General features: G+C 41.5%; 1 protein-coding gene and 1 pseudogene across 17 annotated transcripts in view; one reads left to right on the top strand and one right to left on the bottom strand.

Moving 5' to 3' along the window:
- The window catches only part of APBB2 (amyloid beta precursor protein binding family B member 2), a 388982-nt gene that overhangs the window by 28684 nt on the left and 341943 nt on the right, over window positions 1-18355 (top strand). Inside the window, exons 2-3 of one of the 17 annotated variants that reach the window (XM_055435271.2) lie at window positions 13203-13335; window positions 14423-14459. The exons of 15 other annotated variants lie outside the window; for them this stretch is intronic. The gene's annotated coding sequence lies outside the window, so the exon portion shown is untranslated. The remainder of the gene's footprint in view (window positions 1-13202; window positions 13336-14422; window positions 14460-18355) is intronic. One more of the 17 variants, XM_055435274.2, reaches the window with a different exon arrangement.
- Window positions 1-18355, bottom strand: part of LOC148777849 (uncharacterized) — a 169771-nt pseudogene that overhangs the window by 28618 nt on the left and 122798 nt on the right.

Genomic DNA, 18355 nt, shown 5'->3' with positions numbered 1-18355 from the left:
GATGCAGAAAACGGCAGCCTCCACTAGGAACACGGGAAGCTTGCTGGTGGAAGTAGCCTTGGGGAGGCCCAGGATTCCATTTGGCGTGCTCAGGAATGCCAGTGGGAGGATCATGGTCTAAGGAAGGTCCGAGGTGTCCTTCGTCTTTGCCTCGAATCCTAGCTCTGCTGCTAACTGTGGTTTGGACACGTCACACCTCAGTTTTCTTCTCCGGGCTGGAGAGATCAGTTCCTGCCTTAAAAGGCTGTGAGGTTTGTAGGCTGTCACATATATAAGTAAAATGCCTAAGAGGGCCTGTCACATAGTATTAATGAGTACCAGTTACATTCATTCTTTCCCCCAGGTCTTTCTCATCTTTTTCCTATTTTACTGTTAAGGTAATTGGTGGATGAGAAAGGCTTGCTGGTATATCATCTAAGTAAGTATATTCTGGTTATCAAGAAAGGAACACAGAATTTAAAGAATTTTAGTACTTGAAGTAGTTGAACCAAGACTGCAGTTCTACTAGTTTTTTGTTTTTGTTAATCCAAGTTTCTTAACCAGGAAGCTTTTAAGTTTCACTGTGAACAGATTCACTGTCAAGCTCACTTTCAGAGGTTTGGAGGTCTTCTCGAACAAACTACCTCATAATCTGGTCTGTCTTACTACTGCTGTGCCCTACCTATGCTATTCTCCTGCCTCAGGGAAAAATAATACTTCAGAAGGCCCATCTCGGCATCAGATGGTGTGGTCTACATTGTTAAAAACATCATTTGACTAATGCCACCAGCTATGGTTTGTGAAAACAAGTCCCTAATTTTGGTGGTGAAATGAAGGAGTTGAAAATGAAGAAGTGAGAAAAATAGCTTCAGTTGTTTCGTCATTGAAGACAAGTAATCAGTCCTGCAGGGGCTTCCCAGGTGGCGCTAGTGGTAAAGAACCCTCCTGCCAATGCAGGAGACTTAAGAGATACGGGTTAGATCCCTGGGTTGGGAAGATCCTCTGAGGAAGAAATGGCAAGCCAATCCAGTATTCTTGCCTGGAAAATTCCGTGGACAGAGAAACCTGGCAGGCTGCAGTCCATGGGGTTGAAAAGACTCAGATATGACTAAAGTGACTTAGCATGCACAATGAGTCCTGCAAAGCCAAATATTCACTGTGACGCCTTGGCCACTGCAGTGGAGGGTGTGGCTGAGTCAGGACTGCCCAGCACCCCAGGGGCACAGTCAGTGGTGTGCCCACTTGTACTTCTCAGACTGGTCACCCCACTTGGTGAGGGGTAAGAACCATTGGTTCTTGTATTTGTAAGAACCATCTTTTTTGACACTTGGGTATTCTAGGGAGGGTTGGGGGAAGAATAAAAATAAATGAATGCTTGGTAATAAACTTTAAAAAGAATTGAATAGCTATTGATATTTTCAGTGGATCCTGAATTAAGCCGATGAACTAAATAGGCTGTTGCTGATTGTTCATAACCATGGATTGATCATGGGAATCACACAGGCATTAGTAAGGCAGAGAGGAGGTTGCTCATTGGCCAAAGTGGGCTAAGTGTTTTCCATCTCCTAGTCCTTGGTCCCCCAACCTCTTGCTGCTTCTGTCCATCAGAAAGAGACCACTGGCTCCTTCTCCCATTTCTCCAAAGCTCCTTAATCAAGAGTGGGAGATTAGCGTTCACTGGTTTCCTTTTCAGTTCCTCTTAGAGAAAATTCTTACATTTTTTGGTTTGACTGCTTTATCTTTCTTCAGTTCAGTTCAGTAGCTCAGTTGTGTCCAACTCTTTGCGACCCCATGAATCACAGCACACCAGGCCTCCCTGTCCATCACCAACTCCCGGAGTTCACTCAAACTCATGTCTATAGAGTCGGTGATGCCATCCAGCCATCTCATCCTCTGTCGTCCCCTTCTCCTCCCGCCCCCAATCCCTCCCAGCTTCAGGGTCTTTTCAAAAGAGTCAGCTCTTCGCATGAGGTGGCCAAAGTATTGGCGTTTTAGCTTCAGCATCAGTCCTTTCAATGAACACCCAGGACTGATCTCCTTTAGGATAGACTGGTACCTCCAGGAAGCCGTATATTAATGGCCAAGTGTATAAGACTAGTATGAAATTGTCTCTGATGCATAACCTGCACAACGAAACATTGCAAAACATAACACATCTAGTGGAGAAGGCAATGGCAAGCCACTCCAGTACTCTTGCCTAGAAAATCCCATGGATGGAGGAGCCTGGTGGGCTGCAGTCCATGGGGTCGCTACGAGTCAGACATGACCGAGTGACTTCACTTTCACTTTTCACTTTCACACATTGGAGAAGGAAATGGCAACCCACTCCAGTGTTCTTGCCTGGAGAATCCCAGGGACGGGGGAGCCTGGTGGGCTGCCGTCTATGGGGTCACACAGAGTTGGACACGACTGAAGTGACTCAGCAGCAGCAGCAGCAACACATCTAGTAGCCAAACCTGATTATATAAAGGAGGACTTGTATCCTTCTTTTCATGACAGGCATTTGCTTTTCTTTCACTTCTGATGAGATGATCACAGACAGAACTTTAAGAAATAGCCTGTGTAGTAAAACATTTTTTGACATAAGTAGTAACAATATTTTTGTTTAGTACAGTCTCCCAAGGCAAAAAGAAATAAAAGCAAAAATAAACAAATGGGACTTATTCAAACTTACAAGCTTTTGCACCACAATGGAAATCATAAATAAAAGGAAAAGACAGCTTATGGAATAGGAGAAAATGTTTGCAAACGATGTGACCAGCAAGAGCTTAATTTCCAACATATACAAATAGCTTATACAACTCAGCATCAAAAAAACCAAAGAGCCACAAATCAAAAAATCGGCAGAAGACCTAAATAGATATTTCTCCAAAGAAGATGTACAGGTGGCCAACAGACCCATGAAAAGGTGCTCAGAATAGCTAATTATTAGAGAAATACAAATGAAAAACAAAATGAAATATCACCTCACGTCGGTCAGAATGGCCATCATCAAAAAGTCAGCAAATAGTAAATGCTAGCGAGGGTGTATAGAAAAAGGAACTCTCCAACATTGCAGCAATGTAAATTGGTGCGGTCACGATGGAAAACAGTATGGAGGTTCCTTAAAAAACTAAGAATAGAGTTACTGTATGATCTAGCAATCTCATGCCTGGGCATCTGTCCAGAAAAAACAAAAACTCTAATTTGAAAAGATCCATGCACTCCAATGTTCTTAGCAACACTGTTTACAGTAGTCAAGATGGGGAAGCAACCTAATGGTCCACTGACAGATGCATGAATAAAGATGTGGGGAGTGTGTGTGTGTGACTAGTGTTGCTGTTCAGTTGCTCAGTCGTGTCCACCTCTTTGCAACCCCATGCACGGCAGCACACCAGGCTTCCCTGTCCTTCACCCTCTCCCGGCGCTTGCCCAAACTTTGTCCATAGAGTTGGCGACGGCCTCCAACCGTCTTGTTCTCTGTCACCTCTTTCTCCTTCTGCTTCGGTCCCTCCCAGCATCAGGGTCTTTTCCGATGAGTCAGCTCTTCACATCAGGTGGCCAGAGTATTGGAGCTTCAGCTTCAGCATCAGTCCTTCCAATGAATATTCAGGGTTGATTTCCTTTCGGATCATCTGGTTTGATCTCCTTGTAGCCCGAGGGACTCTCAAGAGTCTTCACCACCATATGAATATTACTCAGCCATAAAATAGAATGAAATAATTCTATCTATAGCAACATGGATGGACCTAGACATTATCATATTAAGTGAAGGAAGTCAGACAAATATTATATCACCTATATATGGAATCTAAAAGATAGTACAAACGAACCTATTTACAAAACAAATAGACTCACAACATAGAAAAGAAACTTATGGTTATCAAAGGGGAAGGTGGGGTAGGGATAAACTAGGAATATGGGATTAGCAGATACTTACTACAATATATTATTGTAGTAATATATATTACTATTTACTACAAAGTAGATAAACGAGGACCTACTGTATAGCACAGGAAACTATATTCAATAGTTTGTAATAGCCTATGATGGAAAAGAGTAGAAAAGAAAGAATATATCCCTGAATCACTTTGCTATACATCTGAAACTAACAAAATATTATAAACCAGTTACACTTCAATAAAAAAAGAAATAGCTTATGTAGGAAATTCTTTTGTTATGGTCTGCTTTAGAAAACAAAAATACTGCATGAAGTCAGGCTAAGCAATATGTGCCACTGTGGAGCATTTTTATTTCTTCAAGGATGATACTATTAGAGGATTAAATCAACTTTTTTATGGAAAAAAATGGTAGCAGGTGTAGGATTGCATCTACTTGGATAATTATAAGGGAAGATGTGACACATGATCTTTAGTTGTGAACTTTTAAGGGAATTTTACTGAAGGCTTGTTGAATTATTCAAACAAAATCCAGTACCTGTTGCTCTGTGCCTAAGAGACAAAAGTGAGTGAGCCCCAGCTTGTCTCCCTGGGGCTCACAGATCATCAGTGCCAGCATAGAGATCCCTGTTCCTTCAACACAGAAAAGGGATCAATAAATTATGTCTGGGCGGGTTTTAGAAAGAGTAGGAGAGAGGGATGACATACTCTGTCAGGGCCATACGGTTCTGCATCTAAAGAGTCTGAACCACATCCAGAACATTTCATTCATGACTTCCTCAGGAAAGCTCAGTGATGGGGATTTGTTGTCTCTGTAAAGCTGCAGGGCTAGGAGAATTTAATTTACTCATGAAATGTAAAAATTAAGGTATAGGACTTCCCTTGTGGCTCAGACGGTAAGGAATCTGCCTGCCAATGCAGAAGATCCGAGGTCGATCCCTGGGTCAGGAAGATCCCCTGGAGGAGGGCTTGGCAACCCATTCCAGAGTTTTTGCCTGGAGAATCTCATGGACAGAGGAGCCTGGCAGGCTACAGTCTATAAGGTCGCAAAGAGTCGTGTCCGATCTTCAGTGAACTGCTGGATAAGTTTTTCCGTATGTGTGCACCTGTGTAGCCATTAGTCAGATTAAGATAGAAAATCTTCCACCCTTTCTGCTGCTTTCCTCTGTCCCCTTTCAGAGAAGATCCCTCCCATTGTACCTCTGTCACTGCGGCTGAGTTTTCCCTGTTTTGAACCTCACAAACATGGAGTCATACAGGGTGTCCTCTTTCCCATTGGTGGTCTAACGCTCAGCCTCCCATGTTGTGAGTAGCACTGGTTCGTTCTTCTCTGTGCGTGGTCTTCCATTGTGTGAATATACTTCTGCTTACCGACGTGACTGTTGTCAGACATTCGGTTTCCCAATCGTTGGCTGTTGAGAATAACAGTGCTGTGAGCATTCTTGTATATGCTTTTGACACGTCTCATGCATTTCTGCCAATGTGTTCTTAGGCATAGGATTGCTGGGTTGTCCAGCCTTCATGGAGTCTGTTAAAGTGGTTGTTCAGGTTTCCATCCCTGCCAGCCGTGTGTGATGCCAGCACTTTTTAACCCTGTTAGGATTTGCTGTATTCCCTGCCATAGTGAGCAGCATGACTGTCCCCACAGACGCCAAAACTGGAAACCTTCCTGCCTCTTTAAGATTCTTTTCTTTTGCCTTATCTAGGTAGATCATCAACAGGAATGGCCAGTCTTCTGAAACGTCCCAGGAATCTGTTTTCTTTTTTCAGTCCCCAGATGTCATGAAGTGGAGAGCTGAACTTCAGCAGTAATAATTATGAGGGACTCATTAGGATTGCGTAGAATCTCCATTTTTTGTGTGTGTGCTTCGAATGTTGGCATAGTGATTGAGGATGGCACGTTGTATTTTGGAACTTCCCAGATTCTGCTTAATGGCCAGTAGGTAGCAGAGAAATGAAGCTTGTGGTTGCAAAATGAGCGTGCACACGTACACTGCCAAGTTAGGTGCATACCAGACGGATGAATAACATGCTAATTATTATTATTATTCTACCTTGGAGAAAGTCTGGTAGAGTTGTAGCTTCAGGCACTATGTAAGACTTAGCTTTTTAAGCTGGCAAAACATTGATTACTATTTTTAGTTCAACTTCTACCCTTAAAAACTTGGATAGTATATTCCTTGCTACTCCTGGATAGTTTTATGTATTTTAATTAATGTTATCTTATTGCATTTGTGCCCTGGGGCTGCTTCAGTGAAGGATGTAATTTCAGAAGGTTGATGAAATTAGATAGGTTTGACTGGGAGGACCCTGTTATTCATATTTATGGTTATAAAATATTTCTATGTATGGAATATTTATGTTTATCTATGTGTATGTACAACTATGTATGACTTTTCTGTGCTATAAGCACAGTGTTCTGAATCCATTTGTCGTAGAGTAATTCAGACCAGCAGAGTGATAGTAGCTCTAGATTAGTGGTGATTTTGTTGTTAAACATGTCTTTACATTTTCCCCTTAGAATCCCATCATGCAATGATATGTAAAGAAATGAAAGTGATTCTATAAGTCAAGCACACACAACCCTCTCAGCTTTGTTACTTTGTAGTCAAACCTCACATATTCTTGATTGAATTGGCATGAGGTACGTGACCAGGTGGAAATCAGCCTTATTTGGGTCCTAACAAGTAGCCAATTATGAAGCATGGAAAATATATTTTATGTCATTTGTCAGAGCTGAATGCAATTAGTTTTGCAGTAACGTGAAAGGCAGTTCTCTGAGGAGGGGAGAAATATATGTATATATATTGAGTGAGGCCTGAAATAAGACACAGTCAATAAAGAGAAAGGCTATAATATACTGTTTATTACCATCAAATGCCAATCAGAGTTTCTTATTAGTGGGAGTTAAGAATTAACATATAAGATGTCACAAAGCTATTGAACAGTAATTACACAGTATTTTTCCTACCTGAAAGATTTAGGTCCTGAAATCCTCTTGATGGTAGACCTTGAGGTTGCAAACTTTAAAATCCTAGGAGGAGGGGAGGAGTCAGGAGTATAAAGATACCAAGTGAATCTCAGAAACTCTGTACACAAGTTTTTGTAAGTTTCTCTGAAATAAAACAGCCACGTGCACTTTGGAAAACCTCATGCACAGTTTCGTTGTAATAGTGTGTGTTCCTTTTGCTTTGTGACATAATGACCATAGTAAGAGTTTATTTTATCCGGGGGCTAGTCTCCTATCCACAGAGTCAAGCTCTCCCTCCTCCTCTGTCTCCCTCCCTTTCTTTTTTCCCCTCCTTTTCTTCTTTCCGCTATCCCCATTCAGTTATTTCCTGTCCCTACTAGGTAGTGTTTTAAGCTTTGGGGACACATTGAAACAAACTCTCTACCCTCAATAAGATAATGCTCAAGTGGCGGGAGGCGGGTAAGTGCTTCAGGGTTGGGCTTTCTTGAAGCAGGCACTGAGATGGAGGTTGGGGAACAAGGTGTTTACTTGGGATCAACACAGTGAACAGAAAGGGGTGGAAACAGGATTGGGCAGAGGAAGAGGTTGAGCTGTGGTGCGGGTTTGACAGAGCCTCCGCCAGCCTGCCACGGAACCCTGGAGTGAGCATGGATTGCCTGACAGGTTGAGGCACTCAGCGATGAGCTCACTGCCTTCAGGTGTGTTACCTGCTGCGGCTGCCCTGGAAGGGGTTTGGCCTCCAGCAGGATGTTCTCTGGTCACCGAGAAGCTGGGCCCTGGAGAACTCCTGCCTGCAGCTGCTCTGCAGGTCTTAACAGTGGCTCTCCCAGTCTGTCACAGAAAGTAAAGTTTCTGGAGGTGACACAATGGTGGAGAAAGACAAGACTTGGTGAGGGGAGTGAGAATGTTGGAGGGAGGAGAAGGCATTATGGAGTCATTGAAACAGACATCTAAAAGAATTGATGGTACCGGAGCACAGCAGAGAGGCTGCAGGAAAAGCCATTGCAGGGGCCCTGAGACCTGCGCCTGGCCTATTGGGGGAACATCAAGGGGGCCAGGGTGTGAGTCGGGGTACAGTCCTGTGGGACCTTTGTGCCATTGCATGCAATTCACCTTTTATGCTGCGTGAGATAGTGTATTAGTTTGCTCAGGCTGCTCTAATAGAGTACCTCAAACTGGGTGGAAGAATAGCAGAAATGCATTGGTTCATGGTTCTGGATGTCATGAGTCCATCAGGGTCCTGCAGGGTTGGTTCTTTCTGATGGTGGTATGAGAGTCTGTGCTCCATCTCTCTCTCCTAGCTTTTGGTTGTTTGCTGGCAGTATTTGGTGTTTCTTGGCTTGCAGGTCTCAACCCTCACCTTCCCATGGGGTTCTCCCTATGTGTGTGTCTTTGTGTCCAAATTTCCCCTTCTTATGTGGACACCAGTCATATTGGTTTAGGGTCCGCCCTAATGACCGTCTTTCCAAATAAGGTCATGTTCTGAGGTATTGGGGAGTTAGGACTTCAACATGTGAATTCATGGGGTTGGGTAGGGGGAACACTTCAACCCATAGCAGGTGGGAAGCCTGTAGAGGGTTTTGAAAAGGTTAATAATATAATAATCAAAGTTATGTTTTATAAATGATCACTCTTTTGTGGAGATGAGACTAAAGAGAGGAAGCGGAGGCGTTACTATAATCAAGGCAGGAGATGATGTTCACTGTGCCGGATGCTAGAGAGGGTGGTAGTGAGTTGTGAGGTGTAAGATATAATAAGGTAGAGCTGTTATCCCAGTAGATTAGATGTGGTGAGGAGGAAGGAGAGAGAGAAAGAGGAAACAAATGCAGAGGCCAGGATGACTCCTGAGCACCTGGAAGAGTGGAGTTGCCATTTGCTGAGATGGGCAAGGTTTTGCAAGGAGCCAGTTAGGTGGTAACAGTAGGAGTTTGATTTAGGACTTAAGTTTGTGATGCCTGTCAGACACTCATGTAGAGAGGTTGAGCAGGCGATTGGATGTATGAGAGATTCTGGAATCCAGAGTTCAGAGATGAAAGGGACCAGCAGAGACAACCCTGGAAAGAGGAGTCAGTGAGGTGGGAAGTGAACCCAAAGAAAGAGGGCAGAGAGGTTTCAGAAGGCATATAATGAATGTGTTTCAAAAGTAATCATCCAGCAGAATAAGAAACAGGTTGACCTCTGGCTTTGGCAACATGGAGGCCATTGGTGGTGATTTTGACAAGAGCAGTTCTGATAGAATGACAGCAATGAAAGCCTGATTGGAGTGAACTCGGAAGAGACAAAGTAGGGACTAAACACAGGCAGCTTTTAATTTTATGACTAGCTTGCTGGAGGTGAGGGCTCATGTTCACAGCAGAGATGAAGAGTAACTAGGATGCTAGAAATGGGAAATCCTTGTGTAATCTTCTTAGGATGGAGGTCAGGTATTGATACTTTTCAGGCTCCCTCCTCCTTCCTTTTACAGGGTTATTTAGTCTTAACTCTTCTCAGTAATAACAACTTCATGGCAAAGTATGTAATGTTAGCACCTTTCAGACAAGTTTTAGCTTCTTTCCTCCTAACAGGGTAAGTAGCAATACTGAGTTCTTGCGGGTTGAGTCAGGCAGTGTTAGGGTTATATAGGCTTAGTCATGAATTTTTTCAAGGCAAGAAAAATTTGACCTAAAAGGAAATTTCTCTGGAATTCATTTGCTTGAATAAAGAAAATGAAGAAATTATACATAATTAGTCTGCAGGATAATTTACCTCCAAAAACAATTTTAGTAGCATCGCAATTTTCTCCTTTGCATATCTTAACATCAAGAATTAGGACCAAAGTATAATTAACAGACTTGAATTTTATCTCATCTTCCCAGTCTGCCAAGGTAAGGGAGCAGAAGACCTAAAAGGGCAGCTCAGAGTGGAGTTAAACAGAAGGACCTTGGGTTTTACTCCAACTCCCTTAATGGCTCAGTGAAACTATTAGGAAAAGCTCTGTACACTTGCTGGGAATTGAATGTAGGTGAAAGTGTGAACTTAAACTTTCAGGGAGACTGGTACAATTTCAAAATCAAAGGAGATATTAAATGCTTTGTTTCTATAAGGCCAAATTAGGTCTGAATCTTTTAAACACAAATAATAGAATTAAATTTGATCATTGATGTCTTCTTAACTCATAGAATTCGCACATGTGATTATTTTGTGAGATAAAAGGGATTTTTTTCTTTCAAGGATTTATTCCCTTCTACTGAGTTCATAGAAGAAAAAAAAGAGGGAAGTGGAATTAAACTCTACAAGGAGAAGAGCTTTAGATTTATTAAAAGGGAAGTTTTTCCTCATGAGGCTCCTCTCTAGGGGTTGGTTATGGCTTCTCTGCTGGATTTATTTATAAATCAACTGCCTTGTAGATGGTCAAGGTGTGGGAAAGACAGAGTGATCAAGAAACTTAATCGGGGGGTGTGTGGAGCCCACTTGATCTGTTGGAAGATAAAAGAAAACACCTGGGCAAGTTTCATTCTACTTTTAAAGACCCTCAAACAAGAAAACCAGCACAACCCCGCCGTTCTGCAGGCTTGCTTAGGCTTGTTCAAAACCTGTGGTACCATGGTGTTCGAAAGCAGTTGTGTCCTTGTAGGAGACGGTGAGGTGGAGACAGACATGCAGCTTTATACAGATTCAGGGATCCACACGTTTACCTTGAGACAAACATTATCTCAGGTTTTTGTCCTTTCCTCTCGGTACTGTGTTCTTGCAGCTTTCTTTCTTGTCTTATCTGAGATTGGACTCTTAAATTCAGCAATGAAATTTAGATGGGAAAGAAGGAAGATTAGTTGGGTGGTGTTTCTATTAAATCCTGTAATGAGTTAACATTATGGAATAGTGTTTTGTCTTTTCTTTCCCCTGAGGCTGTAAAATATTGTCATTTCCGAGATAAGAAAAATTCACAGGCTGCTGCCTTTCCTTTTTCTGAATTCATATATAATCTCTCACTTTTAACCCTTTGCAGCTCTTTTTGATGCCAGTGTATGTCTGCTATGGGAAATTTTAAATACAGCCAGCTGTGTTAAATATTCATAGAATCGATTTGCACTTGTTTAAAGTCTTCGGTGATTTAGCTTCAGAGTGTTAATACGGCAGTAATTCTGCGTTACATTTCTTGCACCAACATTTAATTGATACTATATTTCACAAGGATTATTGTAGGTTTATTGCTGTAGTATTTAGAGTTGTGGTTCTATGCTGGTAATTCAGAGGAATAGGATTCCTGCATCTCTTGTTTCCATTTTAATTGTGTGTGCTTTTGAGCTGACAAGTTTGAGAAGGACCGTTAATTGTGTAACAGACCTTATGGACAAAAACCATTTTGGTGAAGTAGACCTGGGGGTACTTGGCTTGTGGATGTCATTGTATGAGTATTTGTCTTTAAAATGATGGTAAATTAATTTAATCTATATTCTTTTTCAAAATGATATAGAAATTGATAAAATCTATTTACTGGGAATTAGCAGTTACTTTGCTTTTTAATTCTCTTGTGTTATTGGAAGAGGGTGTTTGCTATGACCAGTGCGTTCTCTTGGCAAAACTCTATTAGCCGTTGCCCTGCTTCATTTCGTGCTCCAAGGCCAAATTTGCCTGTTACTCCAGGTGTTTCTTGACTTTCTACCTTTGCATTCCAGTCCCCTATAATGAAAAGGACATCTTTTTTGGGTGTTAGTTCTAAAAGGTCTTGTAGGTCTTCATAGAACCGTTCAACTTCGGCTTCTTCAGCATTACTGGTTGGGGCATAGGCTTGGATTACTGTAATATTGAATTGTTTGCCTTGGAAACGAACAGAAATCATGCTGTCATTTTTAAGATTGCATCCAAGTACTGCATTTCGGACTCTTTTGTTGACCATGATGGCTACTCCATTTCTTCTAAGGGATTCCTGCCCACAGTAGTAGATATAATGGTCATCTGAGTTAAATTCACCCATTCCAGTCCATTTTAGTTCACTGATTCCTAGAATGTCTACGTTCACTCTTGTCATCTCCTGTTTGGCCACTTCCAATTTGCCTTGATTCATGGACCTAACATTCCAGGTTCCTATGCAATATTGCTCTTTACAGCATTGGACCTTGCTTCTATCACCAGTCACATCCACAACTGGGTATTGGTTTTGCTTTGGCTCCATCCCTTCATTCTTTCTGGAGTTATATCTCCACTGATCTCCAGTAGCATACTGGGTACCTACCGACCTGTGGAAAATTTCCACAATAAACTGTGGAAAATTCTGAAAGAGATGGGAATACCAGATCACCTGACCTACGGCTTGAGAAACCTGTATGAAGGTCCGGAGGCAACAGTTAGAACTGGACATGGTACAACAGACTGGTTCCAAATAGGCAAAGGAGTACGTCAAGGTTGTATATTGTCACCCTGCTTATTTAACTTATATGCAGAGTACATCATGAGGAACGCTGGGCTGGAAGAAGCACAAGCAGGAATCAAGATTGCCGGGAGAAATATCAATAACCTCAGATATGCAGACGACACCACTTTATGGCAGAAAGTGAAGAGGAACTAAAAAGCCTCTTGATGAAAGTGAAAGAGGAGAGTGAAAAGGTTGGCTTGAAGCTCAACATTCAGAAAACAAAGATCATGGCATCTGGTCCCATCACTTCATGGGAAATAGATGGGGAAACAGTGGAAACAGTGTCAGACTTTATTTTTTGGGGCTCCAGAATCACTGCGGATGCTGATTGCAGCCATGAAATTAAAAGATGCTTACTCCTTGGAAGGAAAGTTATGACCAACCTAGATAGCATATTAAAAAGCAGAGACATTACTTTGCCAACAAAGGTCTGTCTAGTCAAGGCTATGGTTTTTCCCGTGGTCATGTATGGATGTGAGAGTTGGACTGTGAAGAAAGCTGATTGCCGAAGAATTGATGCTTTTGAACTGTGGTGTTGGAGAAGACTCTTGAGAGTCCCTTGGACTGCAAGGAGATCCAGCTAGCCCATTCTAAGGGAGATCAATCCTGGGTGTTTATTGGAAGGACTGATGCTAAAGCTGAAACTCCAATACTTTGGCCACCTCATGCGAAGAGTTGACTCACTGGAAAAGACTCTGATGCTGGGAGGGATTAGGGGCGGGAGGAGACAGGAACAACAGAGAATGAGATGGCTGGATGGCATCACCGACTCGATGGACATGAGTTTAGTGAACTCCAGGAGTTGGTGATGGACAGGGAGGCCTGGAGAGCTGTGATTCATGGGGTCGCAAAGAGTCGGACATGACTGAGCGACTGAACTGAACTTGCTTTTTAATTAAGGTACCTGGGATATTTCAGGCTGAGTGGCAGCTATTGTATTGCTTTTTAAAGCATGTTGATTTACATTGTTATTCTCTTCTAGAAACTTCAGTGGTTTTTCTAACCACTAGGACAGGAGTGAACTAACTGTGCGGTTCTCATTGGAATTTCACAGTCGAACCCTTAGTCGGTGCTCATTATTATATTGAAATGTCCGTACATTGAAAAACATTTTGGTGAGTAAATACACAGATGCCCATGCACTAGCAATGAAACATGTATGACACCTGAGGGAAGGTGAAGCATTTGCCCAATCACTGTCCTTAATAAAGAATGAAAATCAGGAAAGGAGGCAGAAGTTTAGATGGGTAGAAGGGAAGATTAAAAACCATAGACACTGAAAAGTACAAGGAGAGGTCAAAGCCTTAGTATGATTTATTGGATTTAACTCGGGAGAATGTTCTGGAAGGAACTTCAGATTAGGGACTAGCACACTGAATGTGACCTTCGGTGACTCTGAATTCTGGGGCCTCTGCCTTCCCTAAACGCTTACTGTGAGACTCAGGTGAGAAAATTTATGTGAGGGTGTTTTGCAAACCGTGAAAGGTCATACCAATGGGGTGTTTTGTGAGCCTTGATGGATGCTGAGGGTCATCCATCAAATACATATGGCACTTGCAGCAGGCCATGCCTGTGATGGACAGTGGTGGGTAAAATGCAGGCCTTACCTCCTGGGCTGTCAGTCTTTCCAGTGATGAGAAAGGTATTAACCAAACACTCAAGTATATAATTACAACCTGTTACAAACTGGTAGATATTGTGAAGTACAGGGTGCTAACGGCTCATTTAGTCTGGCTCTGGGGTTTACCCTGTACTGTGTGGAGTCATTGAGGTTCTTGGAGGGAATTGACTTAAGCCCAACATTGCTTTCGGAAGTTTCATCTAGTGTAGGGTGAATTGGTGAAGGATTGGAGCCTGGGAAAATACTTAAATGAAGGTACTGTCATATATAGCATACACCCGTCATAGGACATTATATATGTCATTATATTCTTGGAATTATTTTAATGTTTTAAATGTTTAATGTTGATATTTTTATGTGAGGTTTTCTAGGGTTTTGATGTTTGTTTCGTTTTCATTTGGTGTGTTAGTGAACATCTATTTTTGGTTAAACATGACAAAGTCACCATAAAATATTAGTGAGCACTTGCATAGGTTCTTGTGTATGCAGAAATGCTGTGCTTAGTGCTTTACGTATATTAACTCCTGTTAATTCCCAGCAACCATGTGAGATGATGAGACCGTGTTTTCCTCATTTTGCAGATGAGGAAACTGAAACTTACTCAAGGATGTACAGCTGGTAAGTGGGACTTGGATCCAGGCCACCTAGCTCTGAGTGTATGTTCCTAATTACTTCATTATCACCTTTTCACTTAAAAAGAAATAATTAATTTAACGTTCTGTAAGAGCAGATAAAGATGCCAGCAAAACAGTCTTTAAATAACCACTGTGAATCCCTAGTCTCAATATACTTCCTTCTTGTTTTTTAAAAATAAATTTTTGCTAATTACAAAATAAGGAAGAAAACCTATTTGAACGCAAAAAAAAAAATTTTTTTAAGAAGTTATATTGTGGTTTTATTCATTTTCCCAGAAGGGATTATAAAAGTTTGGTTGTCCTGGGCATTGCTATTTGGGCTACATGTCTCCCCATGTTTTCCTTTTTTTCATAACCAAGGCAGTGAGTATCCAGAACTGTCACTCTAGAAGATTTTATGTTTGCCTCTTGCCTTTCATTGCCCATAAGAGCTTCATTCCATTTCACTGTTGTGTTTAGTTCCACAGTGATAGAAGCTTAGCGTGGGTAGCGTCTGTGGTATATGCATAAGCTGACTCCCTGAGATAGCAAATGGGTACCCCAAAATTAAGGGTCGTGGTGCTAATTATTGGCAGAGCCACAATTGGAGGGCAGGGCCTGGAACATGCACCTAGTGTCCACCCGCTATAGCCTGCACTTTGTGTGTGGAGGGTAGTAGCATATGCTGCCCCAAATATGACTGGAGGAATTTAGGATGTGCCGCCTCCAAAGATGCCACTTTGATATATTGATTATTTTGAACTGTAGGCCTTTGAAAAGTGAAAGTCACTGAGTCGTGTCTGACTCTGTGACCCCCTGAACTGTACAGTCCATGGAATTCTCCAGGCCAGAATACTGGGGTTGGTAGCCTTACCCTTCTCCAGGGGATCTTCCCAACCCAGGGATTGAACCCAGGTCTCTCACAATGCAGGTGGATTCTTTACCAGCTGAGCCACAAGGGAAGCTCTGAGCCACGTAAATGCAGAGAGAGGCTTTCTCTGCCTCATGTCCCAGTTGTCTCCTTATCTGCCTGAAAACAGATCCTCCAAAAGGAACTCAGTTGTCATAGAGCCTCATCCCAGGAGTTGCATCACCCAGAAGGGATTGACCCTTATCACAGGAAAGGAGACTAGGAGTCAACACCAGGCCCAGACAGACTTTGTCACAAACTATCATTCTTCCCTCCTCTTCTTCTAAAGACCCATTCATCTTTCCGCTAAGATGCCAACTTCCCCCTCCCTTTTCCCTATTATGATGGTATTTAAGTCTGAATTCTAAGCCACCTCTTCAATATTCATTTTCCTCTGGATATCTCCCATGTATACAAAGTGTATGTGTTAATGAGTTTGTATTTGTTTTTTCTTTCTTGTTAATCTGTCTTTTATTATAAGAGTTTCAGCTAAGAACTCAGAAATGTGTAGGGAAAATTATTTTTTCCTCCCCTGCATTTTTCCCAAAGTTTGATTCAGAGTTAAGCTAAACCTGTGGCCATGGATTAGTTTGGTTTATGGTTCAAAACAATTTTCTGTATTGATAGTAAGAGGAAAATGTTTTGCAGTATCTCATAAAGGACTTTTATAAATTCTTTTTGATTCTGCATTTGTTTCTTGACCTTTGGAAAAAAGTCCCCCAGGGGCTCTGCTTTTATTTGGTTACGCTGTTAACTGCTAAAATGCACATTCTCTGCAGGAATTCAGTATGGATAGAGTGTTACTAAAAAAGAGACATATGCTTTGCAATTTCACAAGTTGTTTCATTTTCTTTATATGGTTAGAATCTCTCTTTGAGCTCCTTATGCTTTTTGTGACTGGTGTGTCTTTCTATACCTTATATTTTGTCCCTGTTTTGTCGTCTACCAGTCTTGTCAGCGACAGAGCCAGGAGGTCAGAATCTCTTGAATATTCAGTGCAGAATTTTGTGTTTAGAGGATAAGCTGTCTTATCTGGGACTATTATGACCAGCAGCTGCTCAGTTGAAGTGGAGAAGTGTAAAACATATTACATTTATTTATATCTTAAGCATTTTATTTTAAATTTAGACATATAAATGTACGTCCATGTTGCTGATTTCTGAAGTAGGGCCTGATAAGTGGTTTCTATGTGTTTTTTGGCACATAAACAATAACCTGTAATGCCTAGTCTTCCTGGTTTTCAGTTTGGCATGCTTGAGTGTTAGGATACTTGTGAGCTATGAGTTTAGAATTCTTCCAATTTGCCTCCCCATCCTTTGCCACTGTTTCATGCCTAATTTGACAGCAGTTATTTTAGTGTTACTCTTTCATTGAATTACTCCACAGTATTCAGATGTTCAACTTCATTTTCATAGAAACATTTTTCTGAGCTCATACTTTATGTGTTTTTATACAGCTTATTAAGTGTTTACATACAATTAAACAACTAGCATAAATAGAAGTGAACACATCTGACCCTAGAGAAAGGTACAGCTTTACTGGGGAGCTGACCTCTGCTTCTCAACCTATATGTGGTGAAGGTCTAGTCTTTTTATTTTCAATCTGTCATGGATCTGTTCTTTTATTAACAAAAAAAGGAGGAAAGAAATAAAATAGTTATGCAAGCCTTAGGGTTTTTTTTTAATATTTTAGAAATAACATAAATAAAATTACATTTTGTTAAATATAAACACAGCAAATATTGGAAAGAAAATTACAAAATCTGTGCATCTCCTCAAAAGCATGAATATAGGTAATTCACATAACACCTCACTATAGCTTGTTAATTTGTTAATTCAGTTATAGCTGAACAGAAAATTGTGAGTAAAGTGGTGATTCTCCATATTAAATAACTCTGTAGCTCAGATGGTAAAGCGTCTGCCTGCAATGAGAGAGACCTGGGTTCAATCCCTGGGTCAGGAAGATCCCCTGGAGAAGGAAATGGCAGCCCATTCCAGTACTCTTGCCTGGAAGATTCCATGGATGGAGGAGCCTGGTAGGCTACAGTCCATGGGATCGCAAAGAGTCGGACACAACTGAGCAACTTCACTGGTTCACTGGATGTAATCGGTGTTGTAGGATTTTTGATGTCATAGATGAACTTACTATTGCTTGTTAACCTATCTACTCTAGGCTGGGTTAGTGATAGCTTGTCTCAGGGTTAATGAATAATGTATATCTCAATTGATTATGATTTTGTTTTAGTAACGCCCATGGTAGAGGAACTGGCCTTGTAGAAAGGTGTTGATGAGGATGAAAAAAGACAAAGCAATTTCAGCAAGCTCAGGATCTTCATTTTTCACTCTTCTCCAAAATGAAGCAAGTGATGCTCGTGTCAAAATTCAACTTCAGGTTTTCCTCAGTAGCCAACTCCAACTTGTTCTTTAAATTTATGGTCAAATGTAAATGATCTTTCAATGAAAGAAGTGGGTTTTGATTTTAATACATTTATATTACCGTTGAGAAGGTAACCTTAAACTATCACTTGTGATCCCATGGTTCTACAGCACTTGACAACTTGCCTCACAAGGTCATCATCACCAAAACTGGTCACTGAGATGAGTCTGCTATTCAGGCACTTGGGTGTGGCAACTGTGTCTGATGACTACCCACATTTCTATTGCAAATGCTCACTTTCCATTTCCTGGGCAGCTGACAACAGTTTGCAGACTGGTATCTATCTCTGGACCATACTTGGAGGAGCCCTGGGCTCTAGCAGCGCCTCCTACTAGTTGTGAGCTGCTGGTGTGCTGAAACATCAGTCACTGTGCTGTGGAGAGGGAGTGACGTGTGCTGGTTAATCTGGCAAGGGGATTAAGAGAGCTTTTTTGCTTAAATATCACCACCACCCCCCACCGACCCCACACAGGTTCTTAGCTTTCATGAGATTCAAAGTATCAGATGCATGCGCAGTTTTGTATGTATTGTGTATGTATTTTGTATGTATTATG

Source organism: Moschus berezovskii, chromosome 5, assembly GCF_049115385.1.
Source record: "Moschus berezovskii isolate FMDL1 chromosome 5, NW_MosBer_1.0, whole genome shotgun sequence".
Taxonomy (NCBI): domain Eukaryota; kingdom Metazoa; phylum Chordata; class Mammalia; order Artiodactyla; family Moschidae; genus Moschus; species Moschus berezovskii.
The sequence above is the reverse complement of the archived record's forward strand: the minus strand, read 5'-3'. Positions and strand labels throughout refer to the sequence as shown.